We start from the raw sequence: 21028 nt of genomic DNA on the forward strand, positions 1-21028 counted from the left end.
TTCTTAATATTTTTTCCTGCCTCCAGTGGATGAGTTTTACTTACCTCAGTCTGGAGGCCATTGGTTTTACAGTGTGTCCACAGGCAGCTGGTGATGGACACACAGCCGCACCCCCAGTTCCCTGCAAGAAGGACGGGCTGCCCAGCTGCAGGGAGTGTGCTCAGTGGACAGTCTGCTGTCAGCCACCCTGGGACCTGCCTGCTGTGGACAGCCACCTGGCTGGGGTGATGTCCTTCCTGGGGCGTCTGTGACTGACTGTGGCTGGTGGGGAAAGCCTGGCCCTTTCAGCTGGATGTGGGTCACTGGCAGTCAGCCCCTGTTCCAGACTTGCCCGTACTGTAGCCAAGACTTCGTCCAGCCTGCACTGTGGTTCTACTTCTTTCTCTGCCCAAATCTACTTCCACTTCCTTCCTTTCACAGGTGCGGATTCCTAATAAAAAATTTGCACCCAAACTCCATCTCGGCATCTGATTCTGGAAAAGTGAACTTGCAACACACATCAAGATGCTATTAAGGATGGGAGGGGGCTTGGGGGAGGGATGGATTGGGAGTTTGGGATTAGTAGATGCAAACTACTATATATAGGATGGATAAACAACAAGGTCCTACTGTAGAGCACAGGAAACTATATTCAATGTCCTGTGATAAATCATAATGGAAAAGAATATAAAAAACAATGTATATATGTATAACTGAATCACTTTGCTGTACAGCAGAAATTAACACAACTTTGTAAGTCAACTATACTTTAAAAAAAAGATACTATTAAGGTTAATGTAACCTGATTCTTTAATTTCTATACATGAGTGAACAAATTTTTAAGTTACTTAGTGAAATGATGAAGCCCATTACATTTGAAGAATAAAACAAGTTGGAGTTCTGAACAGACAAATTAAGGCCTTTTCTGGTTAAGAAACACACACACACACACGAACCAAACCAACATTAAAAATAATGCCACAAAATGAATAGGCACCTTTGCTCTGTTGAAGTTGCAGTGTTTGTACTTCACGTAAACCTATTTTATACAAAGCAGGTATGATCAGACATTAATATTTGTATGCTTCTCCCAGGAGCATCCTCCCACATTGTAAACGTAGACAGTGATCAACAGGTTTGAAAGAAGAAGAGTTACACATAAATATCCTAAGACAATAAATAGGTTAATCCATCATCAGGCTAGTTCATAGTTATGGGGAGAGTAAGATAAAATGTGCAGGAAGGCCAAGGTGGGTGCTACCAGGTAAATGAATAGTTACCTTTTAAATATAGTTATTCCCTTTTGAGTAATTAGAGCTGTATCTCTGATCCTTCTCTCTGCCTCTGTGAAAGCCCATGGAATCTCAGAATTTCTATGAGAAATTCCACACATTTGAGGAATCTTTCCAAACATTGCAGTCTCTGCAAATGTGTTTTGTGCTCAAATATAATTCAATTGCTACCTCACTTTGGCTTTACTTATCTGGATCTTCTAGGACCTTCCATAGTAGAACATTCTTAAACATAAACGTATTTAAAACCTTCAAAAACAGAAGTCAATTGTTTGTGATCACGGAAGAAAGAAGAGATATGAAATGGTTTGTGACAACCGAATTAATTCTATTTCCACTTGGCTATGGAAGGAGCTAAAAGCTCAGCCTCCCAGGTTTTCTAAACTGTGATAATGATATTCACTCAGCGTGCCACATGTACTTTACTAGGGTCATCTCAGTATTTCTTCAAAACAGCCTGCAAAGACGGAATCATTGTCATATGCACTTTACAGTAAGGAACACACAGCTTGGAGGATTTAAACAACTTGCCTAAAGCTATAGGGGAAGGAAGTGAAAGAAACAGGAGGGAACCTAAGTGGCTGGCTTGAGAATTGGAGATCATAATGGCCCTGCCTGTTACAAGTGAATGTAACCAGCCAGTTCAATTAACTGTTTAATTGATGGTTTACATTGTGTGAACTGGTATTTTAATGAAATGTTCTGAATCATGGAATTGTATTACTTTGGACAGATAGACTTTTAGTTAAAAAACTACAAGACACTTCAATCAATTTAACATCTTTTTCCATTAAAAATAAATGTTGCAGCCTTATTTAAGGAAAAAAATATCCAGACCAGTTGCAGTAAATGAAGTGCTTTTTGGATGACTCACCTAAAGGAGAGAGGGGTGAGACATCAAATGACCCATGTGATCATCTAATCTCATCTACTAGGGAGAGAACGATTCTAATTTCCTGAACTTTGAAGTTTACCCAACTGGTTGCCAGAAACATCACTGTGGAGCACAGAAATGGCAAATACATGCCATCTGTCCTGCCTGTCCTCCCTGCTATGCCTGTGGCAGACAGTACTAATAGATCACAGCACCCACGGAGCCCAGATGTGGTCAGGAATCTGTTTCAGCAGAGTCCACAGAAACCCAACGACTGGAAAAAATTTTAGTGAGAGCAAAACTTTTAGTTCTCTAGGGACTGAAAAAGGGAGTCCCTTGAGGGACTGGAAAAAGGGAGTTCAAGGTGCAGCTCTGGGTCTATGAGGCATTTCTAATAAGTGATTTTTTTCAACACCCCTGAACAGTCCCAGCTTCCTCTTCTAATCAGGCATTTAAGGAAGAGAGGTTTTAGGAAAGGGCTATTCTTTCCCCTTCCCTTGAGTCCTTATTTGGCAACTGGAAAATTAAATGATAATACAATCTCACTTAGATTGATAAAAGCTTCATATATTGGTCTTCTGGCCAATACACTTGCAATGTTAAAGGATATTTTATCTGCCATTCAGATTTTATGAACATTTATGTGCCAGACATGTTAGGTGATTTCAGAATCACTGGCTCTTGGAAACACACAGTTGTGCTGTTGGTTTCTTCATAGAACTCTACAGGCTAACAGGGACAGTTACTGTGAAACAAACTTTTTGGCAAACCTCAGATAACAACTCACCAGAGGTCCCTTTGCTTATGAGTAGGAATGGACCATGGCTTACAACTAAATAGAAATAAACGTTCTCAGCAGGGAAGAGTCATTACCAGTTTAATGAACCAGAGTTCTGTTTATAGCTCTGTGAAGGATCATAACGTGTAAATCTAAATGAAACACCATGGCTTTGATTTTAAGTGTTAATATGTGAAATATTACTCTCTTCCTAACTTTAAAAGTAAAATGTATAAAATTTGAATGTGTCTATCAAGTTTACTGACAGGCAATACACAATGAGACACCCCAACAGAAATGCAAACAGGGCTCTAAACAGTGACATTGCAGGATCTGGGATCCACGTGGATCAGTAATGTTTCATCTGTTATAGGGTTGATGGCTTTAATTAGCAAATTACATTTAAACATACATTTATATACACTTGAATATGACACATCTTTTAAGTTGTAAACCAAAGCAATGAAAATGTCCTTTGAGATTGACTGGAAAGTCTCTTCTCAGAGTTCCTTCTATAGGACTCTTCATCAACCCTCCTTATTTGTGGCATTTTCCATTGACTGTAAACTCCCACACGTGGGGAAATGCCGGCCCTGTCCACTGCTGTCCTCTCAGAGCCTAGTTCCATGCCTGGTCCATACTTGGTGCTCAAGAAATATTTGTTGGATAAATGAACGAATGACTTTTCGAAAAGTCTAGCAATTGAACAAAGGCTCTTGTGTAAGGACTTCTTTTCCTATAATTAATGAGTTTAAGTTCCTGAACAGTTAGCTTATTTATTTTTTTAATTAGTAAATTCAATTGTCTGATATCCAGGGGAGTTCTACTTCAGGTGAACTGAATCAGCTGTCTTGGAACTGGGATCCGAGTACTTTTGGGGATGGGAAAGATTTTCCAGGTGGTCCACAGACAAAATCACTTTAAGGGAATCAACATTTGGATGTTTGATTTCCACATATGCTCTTTCTCCTAAAATTAATTTTCCTGAGAACACACATGCAAATCACCTCCATGGTCATTATCATGTTTCTTCCACTTTATAAAAGAAAAGCATGTTCTCACTCAGTGTGAATCCTGCCTAGAGTGGAGAAACTCTTGTGACCGTAAAACCTATGATCCAAACCTTAGGGGCATTTCTGAGAGTGAAAGTAGGCTCTATACATAATTAACTTGAGACAATAAACATTGACAAAGGTGTTTTGAAGATAACACTATTAAAATTCCCATGCCCCCTTCTGAGAATACTGGGCTAAATGTACCACTTAGTGAAAGAGTAGCAGGTAAATTAATAATCACTTACTGTATACTGGTAAAAGTTTTAAGGTATTCTTCCCAGATATTGATAAAGTAAGCAAATATAATGAGCTAGTGGTTTCCAAACCTTTGTTAGAAAAAAGGATGATGTAATTGAGTTGTCAGTGGATAGATCAAAAGAGATGTGCAAACACGTTTATAGCAGCATTATTCATAATAGTCCAAAGAGTAGTTAACCCAGAGCTCCATCAACAGTAGGATAGATAAATAAATGGTGACATAGTGATACAATGGAATCCTACATAGCAATGAAAAAGAACTGTCGCTACATACAACATGGATGACTGTTGGGCTGCGATTGCAGGCCTGAAAGCTTTGTGTTGCCCAGCCTTGAGACTGAAGAAAGAGCCCGGAGACAGCGACAGAGACAGGAATGGCTTGCTGGATGGGGGACCTTACACAGTCTTGGAGCGACACCCTACCGTTTACAGCAGATGGCAGGCAGGCAGGCAGGCGCACGGGCGGGCGGGCGGGCAGGTCATGGCAGCAATCTTCACTACTCGGGGGAGAAGTATGGGGAATTGACGTCAGATGGACTCAGTTACCAGAGACTAATTAAGCCCTATAATTAAGAGGATTGGATAGTCATGTGAGTGAAGCAGGGCCTGGTTGAGCAGGGAATCTACGGAGAGCGAGAGAACAGTCATCTTGAGTGGCCTGACCACACAATGACTTTCACAGACACAATTTCAGAGGGTACATACTCTATGATTCCATTTTTATGAAGTTCATCAACAGACAAAACTGATTTATGGTGTTAAAGATGAAAATAATGCTACCTTTGGGCAGATTATAGGTTAGCAGGGGGCATAAGAGAGACCTCAGGATAGATGGAAATGTTCTATATCTTGATCTGGGTAGTGGTTACATGGGTCTATCTGTATTTAAAATTTCACTGAACTGTGCCCTTGAGATTTGTAAACTTTATTGAAGTTATACATTTACAAGAAAGAAAAAGAAATGGATTTATTTGATCAATAAAGGTGTGCTTATACACAATGCTAGGTGCTGCTGATAATGAAGCTTACAGATAGGATAAACATACCCTAGTTAAGCCCTTCTTTTGCCATAATGACTAACACCTACTTGCATTCCCCAAAATGTGCTGGTTTGGGTGATAAATTACACTACTGTCCTATGTTCCAGTTATCTATCACTATGTAACAAATCACTCCCCAAACTTAGTGGCTTAAAAGAACAATAATTTTAATATACTTCCTGATACTGTAGGTCAGGAATTCATGTAGGGCTCAGCTGGGCAATTCTTTTACCTCTGTTCGCCTTGAGCGCAGCCCTTTGTGGTGCTCGACTGGCAGACGGGCTCAAGAAGGCTCTACTCACAGGCTCTGGCATTTGGTGGGGAAGCTGGGAGGCTGGGGTCAGCTGGGAGGATTGACTGGAGTTCTCCATGTGGCCTCTCCAGAGGGTGGTTTCAGGGTAGTCAAACCTCTAATGTGGTGCCTGGCCAGCTGGAAGCCACATGGGCTTTTATGGCCTGGCCTTGGGAGTCACAGAGCGTCTCTCCTGACCCACTCCGCTCACGTTCGAGAGGAGCAGACGTAGGCCCCATCTCCAGGGGGAGGAAGTCAGAGAATTTGCAGCCATTTTTTAAAAACCACAATGCCATACTCATAGACAGGATCCAAGGAGACTTTTACCAATTCTACATTCTCAGTATCTTTTGCATCCTTTCCCCTTCTCCATCTTTAGTGTGACTTCGTTAGCTTGGATTCTCAGTCTCTCATCTGTACCATTAGATGATGCCCTTAGTTGGTCTCTTGTTCCTGGCTTCTCTCCCCTTCATTTGATCTTACTGGATGTTAACTAATGTTCAATTTTGTGTCTGCCAAGCTTTTGCCAAAAAAAAATTCGTAACAAATCCCTCTTTATTTACTAACTAAAATCCAAGCTCCTTTGCCTGCCATCAAGGCCCTTTATCACCTAGTGCTAACCTAACTTCTAAACTCATCTTCCATAGGCCCTTTCATGTGCTTAACGTTCAGCAAACATCCCTTTTTAATTTCTCCCCTGCAGTACCCACCCTTCACCGCCTCAGTATGAACTCACAGAGTTTCTTCTGTCTGAAACGTGTGTCTTCATCAGCCTTCCCACCCCTCCCCACTCCCTCTACCCTCACCCAAATCTCACAGTTCTGTGCGGTTCTGAGGAAATGCTTCCTCCGTGATGCTTAGTTCATGCAGCAAACATTTATGGCAGGGCTTTTTGTCAGGCTCTGTTTTAGGCCCTGGAAACACAGGGGGGACAGGCAGACAAGGTCCCCAACCTCAGAGAGTTTACAAGTCCTTATCTGGAAGTAATCTTGTCCCTTGATGTCTCATGAAAATTCATTGGTTCTTTTCTTATGCTACTTTCAGAGGTGGTGTAAATGGAGTAGCTAAACAGTAAGGTCCTGAAACTGTGTGAACTTGAGAAAGTTTCTGACCTTCTCTGGCCCTCAGTTTTCTTTTCTGTAAAGTAGGGATACTAACTGTACCTGTCACATAGTTGCCAGAAAGTTCAAACATGTGATTAAATATAAAACACCTAGAATAGAATTTGGTAAACAGTAAAACCTAAATAAGCTTTAGTAATTATTATCATCATTATCGTTCTCAGTTATATACATATTTTTCCTCTTCTCCTGCCCCATTAGATTATAAACTTACTTTTTTTGAAAGTGGGTAACATATCTTATGTATTTATGGTGTTTTGAAAAGAGTGTGAGCTTTAAAGTCAGGCAGAGGTGTTTGAGTCCAGCTCTGCATCTCACTAACTGTTAGACCTTGGGCAAGTTACCTTTCTGTACATTATTTTTTTCATATTTAAATTCTGAATAATACTACCTAACATAGAGTTGTCATAGGGGTTTAATGTGGTAACATATGTAAATCATCTGATCCCTAGGATGTGTCCCCCAAATGACAATGATGATAATGATGATGGTGAGTATAATGATGATGATGCTAAAATTATAACTCTGACAATTCCTCAAACCCCCTCTACTTAATATGATACATAATTTAGTAAGTATCATTTTGGACAGCCCAATGCCTTTATAAACATCATTTTCTCTAATTAGGATTATAATATGCTTAATTAATCTCCTTTTTTCATTCATTGTAAATAGTAGATGTCTTTAAATTTCAACCCATATAGTTTTGCCTCATCTTTTAAAATAATTAACGTAGCATTTCTTTATATATGTGTACCATAATTTAATCACTCTTACAAATGAATATTCAAGTGTTTCCAATTTTTCCCATTATATGCCACCCTGTAATCAAATGAATTACATACACACGTTTCCACCCTATCTTATTTCTTTAAGACAAATGATTAGAAATAAAGTTATTTGGATAAAGGAAATATGCTTACAGGTTTTTTACATATCGACATGTTGCCCTCCTGGCTAGTTGAATCTACCATTATTCCCCCCAGTGGGGGCCATCCCTATTTTAGATGTGTTTTCAACATGAGACTTTGATCAAGAATTTACATCTTCCTCAAGATTTATTTTTTCATTTATCCTTTTAACCTGTCAATATATCCCTAGTAACCCAAGCTTTAAAAAAAATGCACGTGTTTTTATTTCCTCTGGACTATGGGCTTCTTGAGGGAAAAAACCTTCATTCTTTTTGGTTGTGTCCACGAGTCACTGGTCCACTTCATTGGAATCTAGAGTAAACACTTCTCTTTCCTCAGCAATTCTTTGCTGCTTTAAAGTTGATCCAGGCCTTAAACAAAGTCACCTATTTATTTGTTAAAGAGTGGGTGAGGAGGCAGAGGGTTTCAAGTGATTAGAAATTAAATTTACATTTTGAATTTCCTTTTCTTTCAACTGTAACTCCTTTTCTTTCCTGCTGGTATTTCTCAAGTAGAATAGATTTAGACGAGCTGAATGCTGCACCCACTGCTGCAGGACAGAAGGACAGAAATGGGATGAGGAGGGGTAATCTGAGAGGTTGCTGGGCAAGCACAGAAATGACTATCTCATCTCACCTAACCAGCCAGACAGAAACCCTGTGCCCAGTCAGTGTGTTAGAAAAGATTCTGGCAAGCGTGGTTCCAAGAAGAAAATCATCTGGGGCAAAAGTGAGAGGAGGTGGCTGGTGATTACTATTGGAAGGTTTGGAGCATCATACAAGAGAGATGTGGTGCAGGAATACTTTCCTGCATGCCGCCCTTCAAATGGCAGTGGTACAGAAAATCATGTAGAAAATAATAAAAGAATTAGAGAAGCTTTCATATGAAAAGCATGAAAGGTTAAAAGAAACCCACTACATTCTAAAGCAATCATTTGCCACTTTAAGTGAGTTCAATATCCCAAGTAATATCTCAATATCCCAAAGAATTACATCTTAGCTAATAATAATGGTGCTTGAAAAAGCTGGAGGTATCACACTCCCTGATTTCAAACTATAGTACATAGCTATAGTAATCAAAACAGTATGGCACTGGCACAAGAACAGATGCATAGATAAATGGAACAGAATAGAGAGCCCAGAAATAAACCGACGCTTATATGGTCAATTAACTTATGACAACGGAGCCAAGAATATACAGTAGGGAAAAGACAGTCTCTTCAATAAAGGGTGTTGGAAAAACTGGGCAGCTATCTGCAAAAGTATAAAACTGGACCACTTTCTAACATATACAAAATAAATGGATTAAAGACTTAAATGTAAGATCTGAAAGCATAAAACTTCTAGAAGAAAACTTGAGCAGTACACTCTTTGACATCAATATGAGCAATATTTTTTGGATCTGTCTCTTCAGGCAGGAGCAACAAAAGCAAAATTAAACAAATGGGACTACAACAAACTAAAAAGGTTTTGTGAAAGCCATCAACAAAAAAAAGGCAACCTACTGAATGGGAGAAGATATTTGCAAATAATATATCTGATAAGGGGTTAATATCCAAAATATATAAAGAACTCACACTACTCAATATAAAAAAAAAAAACAACCCACAATAATTCAATTAAAAAGATGGGCAGAGAATCTGAATAGACATTTCCAAACAGGACATACAGATGGCCAACAGACACACAAAAAGATGCTCGACCTCACTAATCATAGGGGAAATGCAAATCAAAACCACCATGAGATATCACCTCACACCTGTCAGAATGACTATCCTCAAAAAGAGAACAAATTACAAGTGTTGGTGAAGATATGGAGAAAAGGGAACACTTGTGCACTGTTAGTGGGAATGTAAATTAGGGCAGGCACTATGGAAAACAGTATTGAGGTCCCTCAAAAAATTAAAAATAGAATTATCATAGGATCCAGCAATTTCACTGCTGGGTATTTATCTGAATCAAACAAAATCACTAATTCAAAAAGATACATGAACCCCAATGTTCATAGCAGCATTATTTAAAATTGCTCAGATATGGAAGCAACCTAAGTGTCCATGAACAGATGAATGGATAAAGAAGATGAGTAATGGAATATTACACAGCCATTAACAAGAATGAAACCTTGCCATTTGCAACAACATGGATGGACCTAGAGGGTATTTTGCTTAGTGAAATAAGCAAGACAGAGAAAGACAAATATCATATGATTTCACTTAAATGTGGAATCTAAAAAACAAAACAAAACAGAAACAGACTCTTAGATACAGAGAACAAATTTGGTAGTTACCAGAGGGGAGGGGCAGTGGGCAAAGGGCAAAATAGGTAAAAGGGATTAAGAGGTACAAACTTCTAGTTATAAAAGAAATGTCACAGGATGTAATGTACAGCATAGGGAATATAATCAATAATATTGAAATAACTTTGTATGGTGACAGAGGGTTACTAGACTTATTGTGGTGATCAATTCTTAGGGTACAGGAATGTCAAGTCACTATGTTGTTCACCTAAAACTATTGATAATATAATATTTCACGTCAACTATACTTCAGTTAAAAAAATGGTGCTTCCCATTTTATACAGTGCAGAGTTGTAAACTGGAGGCCCCTGGGCTACATTCAGCCTTCAAATATGTTTGGCTCATGCATCTTTGTCCAGATAGTGTTTGTAAAAATTTTTAGTGGTTACTCTGATTTAAAATCACAGACAGGCTGGCTGTTCACCAAACTACTTCTGCTTCTTCCTGGGCACACAGCTTGATCCATTTCTCAGTCTCCATTGCAGGAGTGAGTGTATGTCCATGTGACCGAGTTTTAGCCAATGAAACATGAATGAAAGTTATGGGCACCTCTTCCAGGTCTGAGCTGTAAAACCAGCCGTGAGTGACCCTCCCAGCTCTCTGCTTTGCCCTATATGGAAATATCCAGGGCAACCTGTTAAAGATGATAGAAACCGAGTAGCCTGTTTCCCTGAATGACAGTGTGGAGCAGAGCCTCCTTACCCACCCTTCCTCCTCCTAGGACCCTAACCCAACCTGGAACAAGATTATGTGAGCAAGGAATCCATTTCTGTTATGTCTGATCCATTAGGTGTGTTGAGGCGTCCCCACCATATCATCCATCCCATGATTTGGTGAGCAAGTCTGAGATGGCAGCAATGAAAATATCCTAACCCCTATTAATCATGGAGCATGAAATGAAAACAGTTCCTAATATTGACTTTTAGTTGGTGTTTCAGTTCCTAAAAGTCCCTGAACATCATAGAATAATTAGAAGAATATATTAGGACAGAGCAAACACAGATGATTCTACCCTTTCAATAATTTTCTTCAGTGTTAGAATAAATTTTAAAATGGAAGAAAAAAGTCCCAGGCATCTTTCTCCAAAAAATCCTAGATGTTTCAGCTATAAGAAGATTTATGTATCTATCTTAAACATTCTCAAGTCTCAATATATACATTGAGACCCTATTATGTGCCAGACTTTATACCAAATTTAAAAATGAAAAAGGTTACAGACACAAGGCAAAGCACTAAGACCAACTAGGAAGATTTTACAGAAAACCAGGAGGAATTGTTCTTTACAACAGAACAGAGAAACAAAATGCAAGTTTTAGACAAAACAACCAAGGAAACAATCCAGAGAGAGGAAGCAGCTTTAGTAAACCATCGTATTTGAAAATTTAATTTAGACATAAAATCATATTTCTTAGTTCAGTCTCATTGTAATCAGGTGGTTACTCCAGGGAGATCTTAAAATTCCTCTGGATGATCACTCATAAAGCAGTCCATGTAAGTGGTGGGGCATAAAAACCAGGTGAGGCACTAACGTGCCAGAAAATAGGTTGGTTCTACGGATTCTCTCTTTCAGTTTTAGGAGGCCTTATATTTGTGCTTTTAGGGGTATATCAGAGTTCTCCAGAGAAACGGAACCAATAGGATGTGGGTGTGTGTGTGTGTGTGTGTGTGTGTGTGTGTGTGTGTGTGTAGAGAGAGAGACACACAGAGAGAGAGATTGAACTTATTTTAGGGAATTGGCTCATGCAATTGTAGAGGCTGGCAAGTCCGAAACCTGCAGTGTAGTGTAGATCCAGGGAAGAGCTGATGTTGCAGCTGAAGACTGAAGGCTGTCTGGGGGCAGAATTCCTCCTTCCACAGGGGACCACAGTGTTCTTCTCTTAAAGCCTTCAACTGATTGGACGAGGCCCACCGACGTTATGGCGGGTGATCCGCTTTATTCAGTGTCTACTGATTTAAATGTTAATCACATCTAACAAATACCTTCACAGCAGTATCCAGACTCGTGTTTGACAAAAACCTGGGTATCATGGCCTAGCTAAGCTGACACATGAAATTAACCATCATTGCAAGGGGTGTAATTTTCCTTCAGGCAGGACTGTCGCTGAGTGAAAGTGGAGAGGGCTGGTGCCTTCAGGGTGATGAGCCTCTGTAGGAAAACAGCACCTGCTGTGAGGGAGAGTCAGTGGCCCCGAGGAGGATTTGGGCAGAGGGACACCCAGGCTGCCCCCTGTCCTGATCAGAGAAAATAAAGCTGGCCAAGAAGTAGGAGGGCATAGAAAGAGGACAGAAGTGGGGGGAGAGCAGGGCGTGAGGAGGCGCACATTCCATTAAGTCTTTCACCCACAGAGAAGTAAAAGAACGAGATGCCCTAGAGTTGATCCAACAGTTAGGAAGTCCCGTCCTCATACCTCCTGGGCTTCTGAATGCCTTAGGCCCAGAGACTCCTTCCTGGGATGGGGGCCACCAGTCAGCACCATCGAGATGAAGGGTGTCTAACTGAAGGGCTTCTGAACCAAAGAGTTCAACTCTTTGCCTAAGAGAAGTGAGGTCATGGCAGGTCCACCACGGGGCTGCTTGGGGTTTCGGCCTCCTCGTCACACACCAGTTGCTCTTTCTATCCTGGTGGGTGATTTTACCCACATGTAGAGCTAGAGAACTGGATCTGTCCTGAGGTTGGGAAACTGGACCTTGTTCCTTCCCACACCCAACACCATCAATCAGGATATTAAGATTGGATAATCCGGGGCTTCCCTGGTGGTGCAGTGGTTAGGAATCCGCCTGCCAATGCAGGGGACACGGGTTCGAGCCCTGGTCCGGGAAGATCCCACATGCCGCGGGGCAACTGGGCCCGTGAGCCACAACTACTGAGCCTGCGCGTCTGGAGCCTGTGCTCCACAACAAGAGAGGCCGCGACAGTGAGAGGCCCGTGCATCGCGATGAAGAGTGGCCCCCACTCGCCGCAACTAGAGAAAGCCCTCGCACAGAAACGAAGACCCCCTTTAGTCAGGGCTACTTCCCTTAATCCTTAATCCAATTAGACCCATTATTATTTTATAAATTAAAATTTTCCCTTTGCATTAATTTCAAAGCTTCATAATGGCTAGCTTTAATCAAAGACATTAATAATGAATGTTAAATAGATATGTTTACTTCACATAAGTTCTTGTCTCTTCAAATTACCATCGCCAAAATGTTATAACGTTCATATCTATTGATGTCTGTTATTTTTTAATACATCGCAAAATAAATGTCATGTCACATGACAGAGAAAAACCCAGAGAAAAACAAGGCATCTATGTATGTGTCTTTTTTTTAAATTAATTAATTAATTAATTTTTGGCTGCATTGGGTCTTCGTTGCTGTGCGCGGGCTTTCTCTAGTTGCAGTGAGCAGGGGCTACTCTTCGTTGCAGTGTGCAGGCTTCTCTTTGCGGTGGCTTCTCTTATTGTGGAGCACGGGCTCTAGGCGTGTGGGCTTCAGTAGTTGTGGCACGCGGGCTTCAGTAGTTGTGGCTCACGGGCTCTAGAGCGCAGGCTCAGCAGTTGTGGCGCATGGGCTTAGTTGCTCCACGGCACGTGGGATCTTCCAGGATCAGGGCTTGAACCCATGTTCCCTGCATTGGCAGGCGGATTCTTAACCACTGCACCACTAGGGAAGTCCTTCCTTGGCCAAGATTGTATCACATCTTTCAAACCCAATCACCGTTCAGGGGAGGGGAGATGTATGGCCATGTGGAGGAGGGGTGGCATTTCTCCCAAATCTGGTTTCTGACAGAAGAGGCGGGGGGGGGGGTGAATGTTATGTAGGAGGCCAATGATGCCTGTTCCCCCTTTGCTTGGACAGCTTAAGACAAACAGAGAGTTAGGATATGAGTGCTATGGAGTTATTATAGGGAATTATTTTTTCCCCAGCTCTGTAGAGCATGAATTATTATGTCAGAATTCAAGTATAATGCTCTGGGGCAAAGTGGAGGACACTGGACATTTAGGAAGAGAAGATGGGTCACTTGAAGTGAACATTCAGGGACCTCATCATTGCACTAAATCAGCCCTGCTAAGAGCTATACGGCCAGGGCCTGGGACAATTTCTGGTGAGTCAGAGAGAGGACTGGTGATTTTCTTTTACCTTCAAGCTGTGTAGTTATGGGGAAAATGTTGCTTTAAAACACGTGTACACACAGACACACACACACACACACACACAATAAAATATTAGATGTTATGGTAAATTGTGCTCTGTCCATCAGGTGAAATAAACTGAACTGTGAAATAACCCCTATCCTTTCAGATCCTAAAATCTTCCCTGTTAAGGCCAAGGCCTGAGCACCATGCCAAAGCTGAATAAACCGCCAATGATAAGGCTGTGAACTGAGTGATGAGTGAACGTGATTCTTGCCTTCTCTAACCAAATGAGGACAAATAAGGAAGTTGGTGAAAGATCAGCTGTAAAAAAACTTCAACCACCGAGAGAGTGAAGTTGTCCTTCTAGGAGAGGGTGACTTCAAAGGGCAGTGTTGTACAGGCTTTACCTCCACCAGAATTAAGCAGTTGCCTCGGATTTGGACTCTGGACTCCAGTGAAATCCCTCACACCTTATCAGTTAGGTGAGGCCAAGGCAGTAGGATTTACATTTTAGAAAGGAGTTATAATTCTAAGAGTTGTATAATCACTATGCTTTGCCATGAACAGCCTCCTAAATAGAAATAGAAAGTAAGGTGGCCTGTTTTTACTTTCTGTCTGATTTCTCTTAGGTCCACCCTGATATTTTTGGTTCTGATGTACATAAGCTTTGTTTATTTCCATGGTTATTATGGTCTTGAAATCTCATTAGACCTTTGATTAACTGATTCCTCATGAATGACAAAAAGATACTAATTTGATTCAATCTAGAATATGTATAAAAATAAAGATATTCATTGTGCCATGAACAACTGAAAACATACCTCATTGCTGGTGAAACACCTCTGATAATAGAAGGAAACATCAGAGAAGTGCCATTTCAGGGCTGGTTGCCTCTGGCTGATGGTAATGTTGGTTATATCTCAGACTATGTTCACAGGCAAAGGTCTCAATATACCATACAGGTAAAGGATGCAGGGGAGAAAAGGAAAGAACCAATGTAGAAATCACTGAAATGTCAACTATTACAGGAATAAGAGAAAGACTAGGAATCATCAGAGGATCTGGATAAAGGATGGTCCAGAGAGGTATGGGGAGATAAGAAGAGAAAACAGTGTTTTGGAGAACACATGCCTAGAAAATTCTAGAAGGATTGGCAGTCAGCTGTGCTGAACGCTGCAGCACTCGGAGGAGGATGAAGGTCAGCATTCCCTTAGCCATTGCTTCATGAGAGAGTATTATTTGTGGGGCGTGGTGCTAGAAGCTAGGAATACAAAGAAAATCCAAAACATAACTTACCTTCGCATAACTTCCAATATGCTGTGGGAGAGAGATGTGAAAATAATTTAAATGCAATGAGGTAAATGGCACAATAAAATTATGTGAGAGGAAGAGGGCAGGGAGAGAAGGAATCATGATGGTTTCTTGGCAGAGGTAAAAGGTAATATTGAGCTAAGTCTTGATGAGGAACTTCCATGTAGAAAAGGGAGGTACAGGTGTTACCAATGAAGGACGCAGGTAAAGGAGAGGGGTCATGAGGTCGTGGTGCTTGGGGAGGGATAGTTGAGTGGGCTCAAGAATATGAGGTACATGCAGCTGAAAAAGCCAGCAGGACACAGATCACAAAGGGTCACGCATAGACGCTACATGGAAGAGATTGAATTTTATCTGCAGGGAGTGAGTAAGGTGCCACTGAAAGACTTTTAAGTAGGAGGAATTTGAATGTTTCCTATTTTACAAAGATCCCTTAAGTGACACAAAGGGATGGACCAGAATGAAGGGATGGCCAGCAGGAAGACCATCTGCCTACCGCAAAGTCTGAGTGAGAACGAATGAGAACTATAGTTGAGGCAGAGGCAGTGGCAGTGGGATGGAGAGAAAGCATAGGTCAAGAAGGGCTTTAGAAGGTTACAGCTAATTTTAGTGACCATTTCATTATAGGAGGTGAAAGAGATAAGAAGAAAGAGACAAGGTGGCTTCCATGTCTTGGTTTGGGATCAATGAGGAGAGAGTGAAGGATGAGAAATGAGTTGAGGGCCATGAGAAAACCAGCAGATTTTAAGAAGGATGGACATAATGAGTTCAGTGTCGTATAAGTAAGAAAAGGATCACCATTGGATTTGTTGATTGGGAAGTTCATTCGTGATGAGAGAGAGACAAAGACGGAGAGTTAGAAAGAGTCTGAGAAAAGCAGAGAGGCACAAAGAGCAAAAAAAAGGAGAGAGTGAACAGGAAACTCTGGGCGGGAAGGACTCTCTTTCTCTAGTTTATTGCATATTTCTGGCACTTAAGATAGTTCCTTCCTCACTGTGTGTCTCCCATAAATCTTGAATGGAACTGAGAAAGAGGAAGGGTTAAACCCCAATTAGGAAGTGGGCTCAGCCCTACCAGAAATACTTGCCAAAAATTTCATGCAATTAAAAGAAGAACCCACAGAGTCACTATGGTATCATCTTTTAAGAGTTACTTTAAGGAAATAAGATCACATAAATGGAATTTGGAGATTTAAAGTAATGGACATCTGGCCATTGTTTTAGCCCAGTGTTAGTATTAAAAATAGTGAATATTTTTGTTGTCGTTGTTTAATAAGTGAAAGGTTGATAGATTCAATTGTCCGACAGCCCATGACAGGCCACTTGTGAACAACTTTGTCTTTGAACTGATGCTCAGAAGTTGGCCTTCATTTTAATATAGAAATGACTCAGTTCTCCAGACTTGGTTATAATTGTTCCTGGAATAATTTCTAGGATTGGACAAAACTCTATGTGGAGCAGATGTTCTAATGAAAGATTTTCGTATCCCTACAAAACTACCTCTCATCCTCCATAGCAGGGGTTCTATTTAAGGGAGAGTATGAACAGAACGGTTTTGAAAATCAGGCCCCCAAAACCCAGAAAGTACCCATATCAGCTGAGTTATATTTACCTAATAGAAACCCTAGAGAAGATAGGCATATAAAACTTCATCTGCTGTAGTGGAGTTAACAGACTTAAAAAAAATTTTTTTCTTTAGGGTCCCCTGAGATTTTTTTGGTCTTCATTAATCTCACTGGATATTATCCCAGAAAGATACGGCTACTTAATTCTTTCACAAGAAAATAAATGAATTTAGTGATTTTTTTTTTTTAACAGAATGATCTTTTTATTTTTTTGGCCATGTGCATGACTTGCAGGATCTTAGTTCCCCAACCAGGGATCGAAGCTGGGCCTGCTGCAGTGGAAGCGCTGAGTCCTAACCACTGGATGGTCAGGGAATTCCTCAAATTCAGTGAATACTTTTATTATGTTGGGTTAACCAAAGAGTTTCCAGAAAAAGATTTGAAATATGGTGCACAATCTGTAGGTGGTAGGAACAGGCATTAGAGGGCAGGACAAAGGTCATCTGGGTTCAAATAGCAAAAAACAGTGTAGGAAGCAGGAATTCCAACCTGTTCTTTCTCTTCTGTCACTAGTGATTTGCTGTGTGTCTCTTGGGCAAGGATTTCTACTAAATTGACAGTATAACAGGGAAAACTAAAGAAAGGCCTGTATGTGCCCTCTGCATGTCTCTAGTTAGAATGTCAGCCCAGTGAGGGCAGGAATTATGCCTTTGATTTGAATCTCCAGTCCCCAGTACAGCAAGGCAATGGGACCAGAAAACTAAGGGGAAGAATCTGGAGGGGGTTAAGGGGTTTCCAGCTTCATTCTGCCTTAGCTTGGTTTTTGTTGAAGCACTTAGATATTATTGTGATGACGAAGTAGATGTACCCATCAACCCCTCATTCTATGCAGGAACTTGTAGATTCACCTGGGGAGAAACTTCCGGGCAGGAACAGGAACAAGAAAATAAGTTTAATTTTCGTTTCTCAAACTCCTGCCTGACTCAAACTGCCTTTTATAAAGAATTCAAAGCAGTTCTTTCAAATTGCAATGTTCATTTTTCTGTACTTGTCCTCATCATCAAAGAAGCTAATCAAACCAGCTGACAGTACCAGCTATGAGTCAAATAACCCAGGTCAGCACTTCTGGGTTGCTTTTGTGCGGGTCGGGTCTAGGTAGTTCTTTGATTGCGGACGTAAGGAAGGGCCTGTAGACACATACTTCTGGGTGAGAAGATGCTTGCAGTGAGGCCCAGGAGTGACGGTGAGCAGATGTTGCCCTTAGGCGGCTGCTCGTGGGTTTGGCTGCATCCAGACACCGCTTGCTGGCTCCTTGCAGTAAATGGCCACATGTGACCCCCCTGCCTGGACAGAAATCCCACCTGGCACCTCTGAGTCTTCCTTTCGGTGGCTGGGCCTACTGCTGTGGCAGTCTTCGCGGTGGTTGCTGAGTAATTCAAGATAACCCCCCCGCACCCCCACCGGCCCCAGCACCTCCGGAAAGCCTCGGCGAAAACAAGCCGACATATTCCCCTTCCTACCCACTCCCTTACAGTCCTCTGCTTGTTCCTGCGCCAGGCACATCATGGACCACTCCTGTCACTTTTACTGTTCTTCAAATCACTCACCTGTTTTATGCACGATGGTGGAAGAACGGTCGAAGCAACAAATGTAAATTTTCTACCTCACCATTTTTCTCCTGGGACTCCTGGGGTTCTGTTCCTAGGCTGGTCCTTCCCCGTACCAGGGATATGTTGGCCTTCCATCGCCCTGGCACGTTTTAGGGGATAAGTATTTGCATAAGTACAACTGAATGGCATTGAGCTTTCATCATTAGAACACAGAACTACCTCCTGCTGGAATTTTCCTTACTGCTCCTCTGATTTCCAGCCACACAGTTTAGGCAGCTCGGAGACAGTGGTGATCCCTCGAGCAACTAGGATTTTGTTGCCCTCAACCAGTTAAGAGCCGTATAGACTGAAACCTATCAACTTCAAAAACCGATCATTTCTCCCCTGGTTTATGAAGGCAAAAGAGAGACAGAGAAGCTTGGGTTTTCCTTGTTCCTTAAATGACAAGCTCGGGTTCCCCGAGGAGTATAAGCTCTCCTGCTTTGCTCGCTGACTCCCTGCCTGATGACAGGATCATGCCTAAGGATGAGAGGCTTCTTCCCACACCCCGTCATTACCCACCCAGCTTCTGTGATGGGAATCAGGGTCCTGGGGCGCAGACCTCCCGCCTGGCGTAGTCAATTTGCTGCTCATAAAGAGACCAGCTCCCCTCTTCTCATTTCTTTTTCCCTCTCTCTTCCTATTTGCAAAGCTAAAATTTTGAGTGTGTTGGGATCAAGATAACATGTTAACTCTAGATCCTAGGATAACGTAAAAGATAAATTAGAAATTACTTGTGGGCCACATAAATTATGTTGATCCAAAATTGCCAAAACAGTCCTTTTCAGATACGGGATGGAGTCCTGATGTGATAACTCAGCGTGGTGGTAGGAGTCTTGCTGCTGAAAGTAATAGCATCGTGTGAAGACAGCTCTCCAAAGCAGAGCTTCCAGGCCGTTCAGTCACTCCTCCGTCAGCTTTCTTTTCCCGGATGGCACCTAACTTTTTCACTTTACCTCTTCAAGGAGATTAGCCATAGCCAGTCTTTCACGAGCTATGATGTTGGCCATGCGGCAAAATAGATGGGGGAACTCTGACTTGAATGCAAAGCCAGTGTGAACTAACCTTTAGTCATTTCCTTTCTGCAGTTTGTAAGATGATGTCTACTCACCGAGTGAGAAAAAATACGTTCTGTTTGCAATGGGATGCTACTGGAGTTTACAGAATGTCCAGAGAGTAACCAGGAGAAAGTCACATGAATCTTAAAATTTTTGTTTCAAAATTCCCTCTACCCTCCCTATTGCTGGTTTACCTTTGAGACTAGGGCTCAAGGGAAAGTCAAACAGCACAATGAAAGGGATGTTCAAGAAAGCCCCAGAGACTTTAAACCAGAACTCTGATGATTCTTCAAAAGTAGGAGCAAACTCCGGTCCCACAATTCTCAAAAGACATCCGCAAATGAGCTGCCTGTGCGAGGGCGCTGCTGGGACATGGAGCAGTTGGGCCCTGCTGGGTGACGTCACGGTCAGCCCTGTGGTCTGGGTGTGCAGCGTCCATGAGCACCTCCTGGTCGCCCGGTCCTTCCCCAGCAGTGCGCACATACAGATATTTTATGTCCATTGTCTTGTTGCACTTTTGGTGCTATTTGTCTTCGAGTGAAATGAAGTCATAGATGGGAATACACAGAAAATATTCAAATTGTTATGGAAAGAGAAAGTTTTAATAGAATCAAAGGCAGATAAGAATGGAACTCCCAAATTCTGTTGGTGGGTGTTCTGCGCCGTCTTACTGTCTCCTGGCAGGCTGGACCGGTGACCTGATTCCTGTTGCGTTGATCTCTCTGTAGAGAACACTGCCCCTGTTCCTACTGGTTTGCCAGGCCGGGCGGCACCTGGTCACAGCCTCCTATTCTTCATGGGCCCCCAGGAATCCACCAGAGCCTGATGGCAGGAGATGTCCTGGTGTGTCGGGCTGGGGGGAGGCGAATCCCAGCAGCTCCAGCACTGCTGGGGGCAACTCAGGAGATTCTGGGCCATTTCTCTGAATCTGCTTCTCAAAAAGCATCTGTCCCTTCAACAGTCTTTCTGACAGTTTGGGACGCCCAATCTCCATTTGCAGTGTGGGACCATTTAGGAAGCTAGAGAGCGAGAGAGGAAGGAGGGAGAAGGCCAGACACAGAGGGGTTTTGCCGTGAGCGGTCACTTTGATCTATCCTTTTCTAGAATCTCAGATTTCCTTGCACATCATTTCTGAGGGCTGTTCCTGGGCACATCTCTAAATTATAAATTCATATTAGGTACATAAAAGCTATGGATTTGGGGATGGACTGCACTCTGCAGGTGAGAGGCCTCCATTTTCCTTCTCTTAGAGGTTAGCTTGTATCAAACTAATTAATCAAACGAAATCATTCATCGCACAAAAGAGTAATACCACAGGAGCAGGTGATTTCAATTCCCACGCTGCCCTGGGAGGGGGAGCTACTCTGAACAGCTAGGGAGTGGGGAGGGCAGGGCAGGCCGCATCTGATGCACGTGGTTTTGCAGCTCGC

Source organism: Eubalaena glacialis, chromosome 17 (assembly GCF_028564815.1).
Source record: "Eubalaena glacialis isolate mEubGla1 chromosome 17, mEubGla1.1.hap2.+ XY, whole genome shotgun sequence".
Taxonomy (NCBI): Eukaryota; Metazoa; Chordata; class Mammalia; order Artiodactyla; family Balaenidae; genus Eubalaena; species Eubalaena glacialis.